Source organism: Carlito syrichta, unplaced genomic scaffold (genome assembly GCF_000164805.1).
Source record: "Carlito syrichta isolate Samal-C Ts95f unplaced genomic scaffold, Tarsius_syrichta-2.0.1 Scaffold307349, whole genome shotgun sequence".
Taxonomy (NCBI): domain Eukaryota; kingdom Metazoa; phylum Chordata; class Mammalia; order Primates; family Tarsiidae; genus Carlito; species Carlito syrichta.
This window is the reverse complement of record NW_007251445.1, coordinates 393,793-404,964: the sequence shown is the minus strand read 5'-3', so window position 1 is coordinate 404,964 and position 11,172 is coordinate 393,793. Positions and strand designations below refer to the sequence as shown.

The window sequence follows — 11,172 nt, the reverse complement described above, 5'->3', positions numbered from 1 at the left end:
GGGGGGGGGGTAGGGGAAATGTGTGGAGGCTTCCTTCGAGGCTGAGGGGACAGCATTGCTCTCTGTGACATGGGAGGCCGGGTTTGGTGTATGCGGAGTCGGGGGCCTCATCCTGTGCCAAGCCCAGGGACCTTGGAGGCCACACACCCTTGCCTCCCACGGGGCTATTTCTTCTGCCTGTGGCTGGCCCTAGTCCCACTAAGCAAGGACCTTGCAAGGCCTCGCAGGAGCTTGTGCAGGGCCCAAGGACCCTGAGGCCTTTCCAAGGGCACAGGGTGTCCTCCTGGGGAGTCTGTGCAGGCAGTGGGGGCAGGGCAGGCCTGCACAGCCCCCTCCCCTCCGGGTCCCTTTCCAAGGCCCTGGGAGATCCAATGTCTGCTGAGGCAGCACTCCGCAGGGCAGGAAGCCTCCGCCCTGCCTCCCACCCACCCTGCCCTGCATGAGACAGCAGGGCCAAGGACAGGGCAAGGGTAGTGCCCCCCCATCGGCTGGTGCTGGAGCTCAGGGCCACCTCCTGGGCCCATGGGTGAGGGACTGGTGCTGTGGGAATGGCTTGTTTGGACCTCTAGGTTCTCCTTTCCCTCCCAGGAAAGCTGGGCTGACAGAGCTGGGTACAAAGCTGGGTGGGGTGTGCTTTCTGGAGGGTGGCCCCATGTGGATGGCTCCCAGGAAGACTGAAGGTGGGGGTGCCCGGGTGACCCGGAGGGCCAGCGAACAGGGGGCCCGGGGTGGAATACCAGCCACCCTGAGGCCTGGTGCTGACACAGCCTCCCACCCCATGTTCCCGTGTGTGGGGCCGGGCCTGGTGCCAGCCAGGGCCTCCACAGCTTTCAGCTCTCGTGCCTGGTCTCCCTGCTCTACCATGGTGATTGCCCTGGGAATGGTGCCCTGCCACTTGCTGGCTCTGTGATCTCTGGGAAGGAACCCCTCAGCCTTAACTTTTCCTCTGTGGCTCTGGGCTGGGGGCTGCTGGTGGTTTGAGAGCCAGTGGAGGCCAGTGCTCACTGAAGGCCCCCCTGGTAGGTGGTGCCTTGGGACCCTGTCTACTTCTGCTCACAGTGGCTGTGAATCTTCACAGCCAGGTACCCCAGCTGGTGGGGGCGGAGGCAGGATGGCTCAGACCCCTGCGCCTTCACAGTCCAAGTCCTCTGATGTGGCCCTCACCCCAGCCCCATGTGGGGGACTTCCCTGTGACCCCAGCAAGAGACCTCTTCCCTGCCTGCCAGCGGGCACCCCTCTTCCCACACCCAGGAGTACGCTGGGCCTGTGGTTCCCCTGGAGGTGGGTGTTGGATTGGAAACCGGAGTGCCATCAACTTGGAGACACTGTGGGACCCCTAGAGCCTATTGCCCAGCCAGAAACTGGGGTCCTGGTAGTGTCTCCCTGATAGCAGGGGCTGAGGAGTGGAGAACAGACTTTCCTGTGCAGCTGGGAGAACAGGTTTCTCCAGCCTCTGCCTCCTCACGTATTCTCCCATGCCCCAAGGGCAGCATATGGATGGAAGCTTTGGCTGGGGAGAGGTCAGGACGCAGTTGTTCCTGTTGTCTTAGTTGGTTGTGTTCCCCTGCCTCGCCACCCCAGTTCCACAGAGAGGAAACTGGGGCCCAGAGCATGGGACCATGGAGTTGGGCCTGGCCTGTCTGTGAGAAGAGGCTGTGCCTATGGGTAGGGCTTGGGATACCCACAGCCAGAGGTTCCACCGCCTCTCCCCCGCCTCCCAGACTCAGGGCTGGTGGGCAGGCAGGAAGTGGAGTCTGTCCTCCTGTCCTCTCTTCCCTGGGCCCGGCCCCTCCTTGAGATGTGGTATGTGGGCAGCTGTTGGGCAGTGTAGCTGGGGAGGTTGAGGTTGAGTGTCCTCATGGGCCTGACATTGGAGTCTCTGCCATGTGACCCTGGCCAGGCCCTTTCCCTTCAGAGCCCCATGTCCTCGAAGCTCAAGGTGTCCTCACCTGCCTCCTAGAGCTCATCCTGAGTACCACCTTCCTCTACCCCCAAGCACATCCAGGCTGAGTACTCTGCAGTGTGTGAGTGGAAGGCACCCTTTGGGGGCCTCTGGGGTCAGCTGTACCTGGGGGCTGCTGGCTTGGTTATAGCAGAATCTGTGAGTTGGGAACTTGGATCTGCGTTTTGTTTGGAGACTCTCCAGGCAAAACGTGCCCTGCTTTGCCCCCCAGGACACAGGCACAGTCATGTCAGTGAGTGGCCTGCCCTGAAACTGCCGAGCAGTTGTGCATGTCCTGTGTGGGTCGTGCAGATGGCTGAGTGTGAGTCCTGTGTGGGCCTCAGCCTCCCTCACTAGCTGTGTGATCTTGACAAGCTGTCCAGCCTCTCTGAACCTCAGTTTCTCTAAACACCACCTGAGCCTGACGTGTTTCTGCTTCTGTCAAGGGCATGCAGTGAGTGCTCACCATGTACTGGCACCTTTCATAGGCCTTATGACAATTCTGTCATCTGTTTGCCAGATGGGGAAACTGAGTCACAGAGCAGTTTAGGTATGTGCCCAGGGTTGCCAGCTCCAGGGTCCTTGCTCTTCCCGCTGTTTCCTGGAGAGGGTCCTGCAGGGATGGGCAGAATTCTCAGAGGGTAGACTCTGCTAAGGTGACCCCTCTCTTCAGTGCCCCCCACTTCTGCCCTGAGCTGCCGACCTGGAGGGTCTTTCTGTAGCCCCAGGACTTCGGCCATCTGGCTCGCTCCCTTGCCCTCAGACCTTTTGTAAGGGGCTCTAGCTGCTGTGCACATGTTTGAGGACGGGGGCCCCCCGGGCCCTGTCTGCCTCCCCTGTTCCCTAGTTCCTGTGGTGCCCTGCGCCTGATTTCCTACCACAGGCTGCATCAGCAGAGGATGCTGGGCCCGCCAGCAAGGGACCAGAAGGGAGGGCCCCACCCTCATGTGCTCCTGGGCTGGCTGGAGTTCGAGTTCCGCCCTGCCTGCCCTGACTCTATAATCTCCTGCAGGTCTCACTGTGAGGCCTCAGGCCTTGACCCACTGTGAAGGACGCCTGCTCTCTGCTGGCCACGGAGGCCTTCTCTTGCTGGGACTCAGCCAGCTGGCAGCAGGATTCTCACTTCCCGTTTTCTCTCCTGCGTGGGCATGACCCAGCCTGGATGTGGGTGACTGAGGTCCAGGGTCCGGACCAGGGTGAGGAGGGCTGGGGTCTTCTCTGCTCCAGCGCACTGCTGAGCACCCTCCCTGGTGGACTGCTCTGGCTACCTCTTGCTCTCAGAGCCTTGAGGAGGGGCCAGTCCTCAGGCTCCTTCCTCCCTGTTTACATTGAGGCTCCTCCTTCCCAGGAGGCTGTCCCAGGCCTGGGTCCTCTGCCGTGCTCCCGCCTCCTGCCCTCTCTGCATGCTGGAGCTGCCCTGGAGACCCCCAGCCCACTACCAGCCCTGGCAGGCCGGCTGTGTTGGCCACTCCCCTACGTTCCCAGACTTGGTCTTTACTGGGCTTAAAAGCATCGGGGGAGCTCCAGGGGCTTGGCTGGCCCTAGGCCAGCTGCTGCCAAACTTGTTGTTGTGTAAAATTGTAGCCGATTTATTTAAGACCTGCCAGCTTCAGCTGCTCAGGACTGGCTGGGGTGCCGCTTCCTCACCTCCCTCCCTTGAACCCTGCCTGCCACCTGCCCCCTCCCTCCCTAGAGGCAGTCTGAACTCCCCCTGGGCGTCCTCCCCCAGAGCCCCAGTCCTCCCCCAGAGCCACAGCTTCCCCTGTGGCCTCTGGTGACCCTGGACCCTGCAGGAGATCCCAAGGACAGCCCCTAGTTTCTTTCCTGTAGGTTAGCCCAGGTGTCCCCAGGGGTGGGTCCAGGCCCTGGACTCCTGCAGAGCAGTCCCCCCAAGAAAAGGTGGGGAGAGTCCCTGCCCCCTGGGCCGGGTGTGGGGTACCCTGGGCCAGCCCCCCACTGATCTTGCCACTACTGCAGGCTGCAAGGAGCCAGTCTCCATCCGAGGCACAGCCCTGATCATTCTGGTGATGTGCCAGGTATTATCATGGGCCCGTCTGCCCGAGCCTCCAGCTTTCCAAGAATCTGGAAATCTTTACTTTGTGTGAGCGCTCTTGATTGTTAATCATGGGCTGCCAACCTGCATTTTAAGAAAGATTATGGGCCAACTCAAGTTGGTGGGCCACCAGTTTGTGGCCTGGAGACTTGCACTGTGGCCTTGAGCAGCTCAGGGAAGGGCACCCACCTGGCTCTGGGGCTGGGCCTGGGCTCATCTGGGAGCCTGGCCAGCAAAGAAGACTGTCCTGGTGGAGCCCTGCCCTTTGGAGCTTTGGTTTCCTTCCTGGGATGCTGGGTGTACTAGGAGGCCCTGAGGTCAACGTTCCTCCTGGGGCGGGGCCCCATCAGGCCATGGTCTCCCTGCATCAGTCCCCATATGGAGGCTGCAGCTGCGATGCTCAGTGTCCCTCCTAGCCTAGCCAGTCCCTGTCTCTGCACACAGGCCCTCGTGCTGCAGCGTCTCCTGGCTCCCGAGCAGCCATGCCTACACCTGGCCTGAGCCCACGTGCTTCCTCACCGCTGAGGGGATTTGTGGAGGCAGGCCCTCCAGCAACTGAGTCTCTAAGAGCTTATGAGCCCTGTGGCATTAGCTCCCCATAGAGGCCCTTGCATCTCTAGGGGCTTCCAGCCCTTTGCACCCCTGTCACCTCCACCAGACCCCAGTTAGAATTCTGGCTTTCAGAACTTCTGACAGTCGCATGCATCTCAGTCCATGCAGATGCCCACTGCAGATACAGGCAGCTCGGGCCTGTTCTCAGGTTCCCACTGAGCCTCCTGCCTAGGGTCTGCAGGGAATGAGTGAGAGACTGTCCTGGGAGCATCACCACGGGCTAGTGCCAGGGACCACACAGGGACAGCCCAGCCTGAGAGGGATGCTTGTAGCACTGGGCCCCAGCCCCTGAGCTACAGGGGGGCTCCCCTGCTCCAGCTGTGGAGCTGCATCTTGTGGTGGGGGATGGGCCAGGAAGTCGATTTCAGCACCTAGCCCTCCTGGCCTGCGGTTGCTCCACGGGGCAGCCAGCACTGCCAACGTTCTGGGTTGGGAGCACTCCTGTGCCCACAGTGTGGGAGGGTCCCAGGTCCTGTGTGGTCAGCTGGCGATGGATGCCCACTCGGAAGTGACACAGAAATGTGCACAACTGAGGGTGCATCACTGAAGAACACACAGTGCCCACTGTCCCCGACAGCCTCCTCCAGTCGTCCTTCCCAGCGTAACTGCACCAGCTGACCTCCCTCTCGGCTGCTGTTTGAGCTGAATTATAGTACGTTTTCTTGTGTCTTCCTTTGCTCGGTGTTGGCATGGCCAGCCTCACTATTGGGTGACTGAGGTCTGCTCCTTGTCCTTGTGTGTTCCAGATACATGGCCATGCGGTCTGTCTCTGCTGGACGGACATGGCGCTGTTCTATGGGTCTGCTATAAGTACCGCTGCGTGCAGGATTCTGGTGGTTGCAGGGGTGGACTGCTCTTGGGCTTCTGCCTGGGAGCTCGGATGCCAGTTTCTGTTCTCCTTCCCTTGAGTCTCTCGGTCTGTCTCTGTTGCTATTCTGAGGACCTGGTGCAGTGCCTGGCAGGGTACAGGGTCCACAGTGCACAATGGGTACTCCTGGGTGGACCGTGGGGTCTGTCTGTACTGCATCCCTTGGGTGACCTTGGTGGGAAGAGAGGGGACCCAGCAGCCTGCTGTTCTCTGTGGGCCAAGGCAGTGCTCCCATGCCCCCTCAGATGGCATTGTCGGTGTCTTGCAGACTTCATGCCTCCTGGAGCACATGCTACCTTCTTTCTACTTCTCCAGGGTGTAGCTGGCCACCGTGGGATGAGCCACAAGGACACAGGGAGGGACATCTTGTTCACCTTGCGGGTGTAAACTGTGCCATTCCAGCCACTCATTCCAGAGCTGGTGGCACATTGCTCCTGCTTCCCAGTGGCTGGCAGGGTCACCTGCTGGTCGAGCCTTAGCCCGGGCTTGGGTACCTGGGCACCTTGGATAAGAATGCTGCTTTTGGGTGCAGGCCAGCAGTGGCCTCCTCAGGCCCTTCCTGAGTGTGCCAGGACCATGGCCAGCCTGGCAGGAGCAGCCTCATGAGTGCCCACGGTGGGCAGTCCTCCTCCCTCACAGGCAGACAGGGCTTGCCCACTGTAGGGGCTGTGGTGTGGGAGCCCCTGGTGGCACAGCAATGAACTTGGAAGCTGGGACAGTCCAGGAGCTGGGGTGTCTTCTGGGAAGGGTGTTCAAGGGGCAGGAAACAGCAGGGCCAAAACTCAGAGGTGTCCCAGTGCATGCTGGGAACTGAGCAGTGCCTTGTTGGGGGGCACCGGAGCCTCAGGGGCTGCCTCGGGCACTCTGTCCTATGTGTGGTGGGTCAATGTGGTGGAGCACGGAACTGGGGGATTTAAAGGACCAGCTGAATGGGGGTAGATGGTGACATGGACCTGTGAGGGCCCAGGACTACATGGCGAGCACTCAGGGTCAGGATTGGAGGTGACATTGAGGTCCTAGGCAGGAAGAGGAGAGGGAGGACAACGATTGGCTCCCAGATTTGAGATGAAGACGTTGGGGCTGGTGCATTGCGGCTGCATCTCCCGCTGGGACCTGGTGCTAGTGACAGCCTCGGCTTGGTGGGGGACCCAGCCAAGTTCCAGGTTAGGACAGTTCCCGGGAGTGGTGTGTGACTGAGGCCATGTGATTACCTGACATGGGTTGGCCCCCATAGCAGCAGGTTAGAATCCCAGGTACTGTGTGCCTCTGCCCACGGCAGTGTCCGGCTTTGGAGGGTTTGCCTCCAGGTGGCTTCCAAGCAACATGCCCACACCCTCTTTGGAAACATGAGCTCCTGATTCTCACACAGCCTTGTGAGTTGGACGTCAGTAGATGAGGAGACCAAAGGTCAAGGAGGTCACTGCTCACAGAGAGATAGCAGCTGGAGTGGGCTGGAGCCTGTCTGAGGCAGCCCTGGCTCTCCTCTACCTGCCGGGACCCTGACTTTCTCGGTTCTTGCTCTCCCCTGTGTGGTGGGGGTTGGGAGTGGGAAAGATGGAATTCCTGGGACCCTCCCCCACAACAGGTGTATCTGGCCCAATTCTAGTCATCAGGTTTTCTGCAAATCACGTTTTAATTACCCAGTTACTGCCAAGAGGAAATCACTAATTGCTTTTTTGGTATCGAGTTCCTGTTGGCCTTTCTGAGGATGGTGGGTCCCAGGAAGGGGGCCTGTAGCCTGCTTCCAGCTGGAGGAGAGGGGAGTCCCGTGAGAGGTGAGGACGTGTCCGGCAGCTGACCTCTAGGGCCTCAGCTGATCTCTAGGGCCTTAGCTTAGGAGACAGAAGGGGGGGGTAGCTCTTTGCTCCTTTGGAGATTCTGAAAGGAGGGGGCAGAGACTCCTGCCCCTTGGCAGCCCCTTCTGGCCAACCTCAAACTGGGGACAGCCTTGGCAGCCACCTCTGCAGAAGGACTAAGAGGCCCGTGAGGCCTATGCACTGTGGCCACCTTGCTGGCTGCTGTCCCTGGTTCCCTGCCCATCCCCCGTCTCATCCAATCCTTTCCCCCAGAGGCCAGGAGTCAGTTCCGCCAGTGTACCCACACTTATAGGCAGGGAGGTGAGGGCTGGTAGGGTGGACAGAACAGGGTGAATCTCCCTTGCCAGGTCATGGCCAAGCTGGGCAGCCCCCTGCCTCTGGGCGGCTAGGGCGCGTGCCGGTCCTGGCACACAGCCTGGGCGGCCCAGACAACCTCCTCGGCGCCCCCGCCTGCCCTCAGCCTGGAGAATGGGCCCTTTGTTGGTTCTGGACTGGATGGACAGCTGACCTGGCCAGGCCCTCAGCTGCTTGCTCGAAGCAGTTGGCCAGGGCTGTGGGGGTGATGGAAGCGGGAGCAGCCGGTCGGGCCAGCCTGGGGCTCGGTCCTCCCTCCCACTGTCCCCCTTGACTGCCTCCTCTTGATCCTGGTTAGGGCTTCCTCTGCAGAGATGTGTGTGTCCTGGGGTGAAGGAGGGGAACCTGCTCCCTGGCCCATTTGACAAGGGTCCCGAGCCCCATGGCAGTGGTAGGTGCTTGTTCCATGCCTGGCCTGGCCCTGAGAGGCCACTGGGGCCTGGCCTGTCAAGTCGCTGCCCACCCTTGTGCCTCAGCTCAGAATCCAGGGTTGGCTCCCCAGGTAGGATAGGGGACTCCAAGAACTAAGGTCCAAGCAGAAGCTGTGTGGGGGCAGCCTGTGTCCCCCCAGCCAGCACCCGACAAAGCTTGGTTGACATGGCAGGGAGCCTAGGTGGCTCCGCTGATGCCCTGTGGGTGAAGGGAGTGTACCCCTCAGCAGGCATGGGGCAGGGTGCCACAGGCTGAGGGAGCTCCTGAGCAGGGCTAGGTGTGCCTCTGCCAGGGTTTTGTAGTGGGAATAGTAAGGGGGCTGTTGGGGTCAGTTGTAGAAGGTTCTAGTGGTCTTTGGGGAAAGATTTGCAGAGCAGAGGTGACAGCTGGAGGTAAGAGAGGATTCCAGGGAGTACCCCGGCCTGGCCCCCTGCCTGGGACACCTCAAGCTTACTGTGTGCTCTGCCAGCTGCCCAGCTGGTGTGGGGAGAGGCTGCTGGGCCCAACTGCCTCAAGGGTGGGCCGCCTCCAGGTGGGTGGCCCTCAAGTGGACAGCTGTGGCTGGGGTGTGGGCGTCGGCATGTGGGCTCATGGCCGGCATGTGGGCTCATGGCTGCCATGTGCTCTGCTGTCCTGCCAGCCACTCTAGCCCTAGGCCCGCCCTGCTGTCTGTATCCCTGCACTCCTGCTCTCCTGGAATGCCCTCCTGGTGAGTGCTGGCTCCCACCTCCCACTTTTGCGGCAGACTCTGTGCCCCCCAGGTGCAACTGGGGTCGAGGGTCCTGGGTTCCTCTGGCAAGTACTATGTAAGCCTCAGTTTACCTCCTGGGCTGACAGCTGACTGAGCTGCATGGATCCTTCAACCTGAACATCGGCTAGAATGCAGGAAGCATGTCCTAGGAACTGCTATTTTGGGCTGGGTGCCCCCCTACAGCACACAGGGACCCCGCTGAGCCTGAGCCGTGGCCTGCTGCCCGTGTCGTTGTCCTCTGCCGCGGCTGCCTCCTAATGCCTCGCTTACTCTGTGTCCTCCAGAAATGTCCTCTGTGGTCTTGCAGGAGCCTCTCCCTGGGCCTGCCTCCCTGGGCCTGGCCTGTGTGTGTGAAGGGTGGGGGTGGTCCAGTGCTGGGGCAGGTGGGTGGACAGATGGGTACGTGGCAGATGGACAGCTGGACGTGTGAGCAGCTGTTGGGTGCCCCCTGCCGGGTGGGGTAGGGGTGGGAGCAGGCGATTCTGAAGCCTGGGGCGGGCCTCCCTCCCCTGCCCAGCCTGTGACTCCAGTTGCTTCCTCCCCTCTCAACCCTGGAGAAGAGGGCTGCCCCTCTGTGTTCCCCGCGCACCTGCTCAGGTCTTGGAGCTTGTGTGCCCCCTGCTGGCTGGGGTAGTCCCTAGGTGTGACGTCTGCCCCAGCCCAGATGGTCCTAGCCCTGAGTGGGGCAAGGGCTGGCAGGCTGGGCAGGGCATTGCATGGCCACTGGTGGGCATGGTGGCAGGACGCTGGTCCCTCTCCCATCACACCTCGTGCAAATGCCTCGAGCACCTCTGCATGCTGAGTGGCCAGGGCTGATGAAGTCCTGCTGCCAGACGGAGAGAGAGGTGGGCCTGGGGCACCAGGGGAGGGGCCATGGACCTGGTGGTGAGTGAGAGGGGCTGGTCCTAGGCTTCAGGTTGGCTGCAAGGAGGGGCGTGAGGCAAGGGCCAGGGCTTTGGAAGGATTCTAGAGTCTTGTCTGCAGTCCTTCAGGTTGGAAACTGGGCCTGAGTGCTGGGTTCCCCATACCCCACCCCTGGCCCCCACTCCTTGCCTTCCTGTCTCAGGCCAACTTTCCAGGGCCCTGTGCCTGGCACTCTGGTGATTGCTGTGGAACCGCCCCGTGTCCCCCCGCTCTGCTGGGCATGCTGGTTTGGTCCTTTAATCCTCAGAACAGCTCTGTAAGGATGTGTCATCCCCATTTCACAGGTGGGGGTACAGGCAGAGAGATGTTCGGCACCTCACCTGGGTCCCACAGCTAGGAGGTATCTGAGCTGGGGTTGGACCCAAGCAGACTCGTCCTGGCTGGTGTCTGCCTGAGCTTCTGTGAGCAGTACCTGCCTTCTGGCTGCTGACCAGAGCAGGGCAGAAGGCTTGTGGAGCCTTCTGCAGCGGGTTTGGAAGAGGACTCCTCCTGCTCTGGCCGCATGGCAGGGTGGGTGTGGGTGGGGCAGCCCGGGTGCAGCTTTGGGTCAGGTCCAGGCCTCCCCACAGGGGTGCTGGGCTGCTGTGGCCCTTGCTGCTTCTGAGCTGCCTCTCTCCCCACATACCCTCCTCTCAGAGGCCCAGGGCCACAGCCCTTTGGGCAACTGCAGGCCCAGCCCCTGCAGCAGCCCAGCGGGGCCACCTCCTCCCCTGCCCAGCTCTGGGCTCCACTGCTGCTCTTCCGGGTCTGGTTTGACTTAAGCCTGCTTGGTGGGGAGGCAGCTGAGCGGATGTGGGGGGTGGCCAGCGGAGCTCTCAGGAATGTGGCCCGCCCCCTCCCCCGCAGCCAGCAGCCTCTTTGGCCCAGAGACACAGCGCCCCACCCTGGCTGGCTGCCCTCAGCCCAGGCCCGACGGAGCTGGCTCAAGCTGGGGGATTTTGCTGGCCCTCGCCCCTCAGACCTGCCCTGCCCTGACACTTTGGGGTCACAAGGGCTACTATGCCAAGTCTGGGTCTGGACCCCCACCCCAATATGGAGGTGGGAAGGTGGACTGACCCTGAGGGAGTGGGGGACCAGGCTGGTCACGAGGTGGGCAGGGAGCAGGCCCTGCCGTGAGAGCCTGCCAGGATGGCAGAACTGGGCGGACACGCCCCGTGAATCCCGTCTCTGGAAAGCCCCCTGGGTCTCTCTGTTAATTAAATACATTTGTTTGGTAAAAGCAACTAAAAATACTTGCAGCATCGTAGGCTGCAGCAGAGAGGAGCTGGCTAATTAGCGCCCAGTGTGTTTGGGATCTGGAATACATTTCCATGCTGATGAGACGCTTGCCTCCCCCACTCCCTTTCTGCGGGGATGCCCCTGCCTCCAGGACACCCCACCTTAGGGCTCCTGGTGTCATTTTCAGCTTGCTGGATGGCT

At 61.3% G+C, this 11,172-nt stretch overlaps 1 protein-coding gene across 1 annotated transcript in view; it reads left to right on the top strand.

The window, feature by feature from the left end:
- Positions 1-11,172, top strand: part of PLXNA1 (plexin A1) — a 49,115-nt gene that overhangs the window by 3,849 nt on the left and 34,094 nt on the right. The window lies entirely within an intron of this gene.